The sequence below is a fragment of the Mus caroli genome, chromosome X, assembly GCF_900094665.2.
Source record: "Mus caroli chromosome X, CAROLI_EIJ_v1.1, whole genome shotgun sequence".
Lineage (NCBI taxonomy): Eukaryota > Metazoa > Chordata > Mammalia > Rodentia > Muridae > Mus > Mus caroli.
In genome coordinates this window covers 125,877,839-125,880,897 of record NC_034589.1, presented here as the reverse complement: position 1 = coordinate 125,880,897, position 3,059 = coordinate 125,877,839, and the positions used below count along the sequence as shown (strand labels likewise).

Genomic DNA, 3,059 nt, shown 5'->3' with positions numbered 1-3,059 from the left:
TTTTTTTTTTTTTTTTTTTTTTTTTTTTTTTTTTTTTTGGAGATAGACTTCTCTGTGTAGCCCTAGCCATCCAGGCTGGCCTCGAACTCAGAAATCCGCCTGCCTCTGCCTAAAGGCATGTGCCACCACTGCCTGGCTTGCAATTAACTCTTAACTCCAAACTAAATGTCTTTATTATGGTTTACAAACTAAGGCAATTTCGAGATGACTTTTACTGTCTCCTGCAACTGGAGTGTGAGTTATGTGGTCATCAGAGAACAGCAGGTTGAAGAGGCCAGCAGCAGCCCATTCACAATACCTTGTGATTTTTAATTCTTTTGCCTACAAGCATCCTCTGTAGCCAGACACTTAAAACATTTTCACTACAGGCCCCCAATAGCCACCCCAAATATTAACCACAAGATTCACGGATAGATAGTTTTTATTAAATATCATAAATATAGTTTTATTCATCTCTGGATCCAAAATTATCATTTTATTTAACCCCTTCATTTTTTAATAAAAAAAAAAGCTTTAATGGGGAATAAAGTGTAAATAATTTCTAGTCTGCTAGATTCCCAGTACCTGATTGACAGCTCCATGCACATTATTTATTTTACCCACATTGGAAAGGCAGACATTACAAAGCTCTACAAGTACACAGCAGAGTGAGGTGGCATGGTTCAGCATTGAAAGCACTCATGTCACCACTCCGGTCTACCCAGATCTTTTTGAGACGCCACTCAGGCTTCCATTAGTCCTTTCTCATTTAGACACATGGGATACCAGCCCTAGAAAATTTCAACTACCAGAGACGAGTAATGAAGTTCAGTGTCAAAACATCAAGTCTCTTAGTTTGAGTTATAAAATGTATGTTAAATCTAAACATATTGCTAAAGTGTTAACTTCATCTGTAATAAAGCATTAAGTACGGGCCTCTATTAATGAATACTGAACCCCTGGGAAGTGATAAGCAAAGCAGAACGCATGGTTACCATGGTTACACATACTCTTTGTTGTATTTCAGTGCCACATAATCTGATTCAAAGTAATAAACATCAGGTCATCATTTTTGTCATCAGCACTGTGGAACTAACTACCTCTGGTCAGGGCCACCCTTCAAGGTGAAGTTCTCAGGGTGTATCGATGTTCCTGAGGTTCTGATAAAGATGGCATCTGAGCTGAAACATAGTCTAGGATAGAGGACAGCTCTGACTCTCCAGAGACTGGCATGCGTTCAGAACCCGTGTCCAGAGGGTTACTGCTGTTCTCATTACAGTGCTCTTTGGAGGCACTGCTATCTCCCACCACATCTACTTCTTCCTCAGAATCTCTTTAAGGATGACTGAATTTCAGAAACAGGTCCTGAAGCTAACTAAGCAGCCAGCTGATTTCGTCGTTCCACAGGTAGGCAGGCAGTTACTAGTTTGTGGTTCTCCAACTTGACCTGCACATCTGACTTTGTGCAAGGCACGAAATGGTCTATTCAACCTTCCTGCTTCCTACTGCCACAGAACACTGAAGTCTGGGTTTCCAAATCCCCATTTCCAGCGACTGGTTCTTCCTGCAGCACACAGAAACCAGGGGTATTTTGTTTACAGTTTATAGCACCTGAGTCACTGATCAACACTATTGACAGTCAAATAGCTTGTGATTTCTTCTACTAATAATGCAGCATTAAGTGCTGCACTGACATTCACCTTTTTAACTTCCCTTTTCTCACAATCATCTGATAGAAGACATCGACAAGCTCAGTTAGCCCCTTAAAAGTCTGCATCATGGTCCACTACTGTCCTCCTATGTTTTACTGGCTCCTTGTCTGGTTTTACAGGCAAATCTTCTGAACTGTTTGTGGCTTCAGCTCTAAGACATTGTTGTTTAATGTTCTTTAACACTGGTGGCCCCAGAACTCATGTCTCTAGCTGCATAAGTATCAGAAGATGGCCTAGTCGGCCATCATTGGGAAGAGAGACCCATTGGTCTTGCAAACTTTATATGCCTCAGTACAGGGGAATGCCAGGGCCAAGAAGTGGGAGTGGGTGGGTAGGGGAGCAGGGTGGGGGGAGGGTATAGGGGACTTTTGGTATAGCATTGGAAATGTAAATAAGGAAAATATCTAATAAAATAATAATAAATTAAAAAGGCCGGGCGGTGATGGTGCATGCCTTTAATCCCAGAACTCGGGAGGCAGAAGCAGGTGGATTTCTGAGTTCGAGGCCAGCCTGGTCTACAGAGTGAGTTCCAGGACAGCCAGGGCTATAACAGAGAAACCCTGTTTCGGAAAACCAAAAAAAAAAAAAAAAACCCAAAAAACAAAAACAAAACAAACAAACAACAACAAAAAAAGACTGGTGGCAGCTGGCTCTGTCTGCCTTCTCTCACAACTCTCTAGGGCCTGCCTTTCTAGGTCATCCTTTTCCGAAGAAGAAAGTCTTCTTTCCTAGGGATTGTCCAAGATTCTCGAGCGCTCACTCTGCTGTTTTACATCAGAAGTTCTTCAGTTATTATTTCCTTTCTGAATTAGCACAGGCTTTGGTCTCTTCTTTGGTGATCTTGATTGTACTTGAGAATGAGAAGAGATTTCTTCTGGGTGAGCGATGCTATAATTCCTTAAAGTTCTACCATAAAAAGATTCATCCAAGGCGTTTAACCTCCCGCGGAACAGTAGATCAGGAAGCGCCCTACTATGGCAAGTCCCTACGATACTACAATACAATACGGCCATCACGATCCACACTCATTGGGAAACCTGTACAACCAAAGAGCTATCATTGTGGAAATATTATTTCTTTATATCCTGAAGGAGATGGAGCTATGATTTACGATTAAGTTTAAGCTTCGGGATATCAGACTCTCGGCTTCAGCCTCGGAGAATACTAGAACCTCTTAAACGCCTCACTTTTGAAGTGTTTCTCCTAGTACTTAATTTCCAAGCATCTGTATTTTATGTCATCACTGTTAATGTCCATGTTACACTGAGACTTCAGGAATTACTTATACGGATGCACTAGCACAACTTGTTGCCTCTCACGTGGGGCCCACCACCGCGGACATCTTGGGGAGGCGCCCCGTGCCGCTTG

The 3,059-nt window shown here is 42.2% G+C and overlaps 1 pseudogene; it reads right to left on the bottom strand.

Moving 5' to 3' along the window:
- Positions 1–1,071: 1,071 nt before the first annotated feature.
- On the bottom strand, positions 1,072–2,704 carry LOC110286396 (annotated as a pseudogene).
- Between the last annotated feature and the right edge of the window lie 355 nt (positions 2,705–3,059).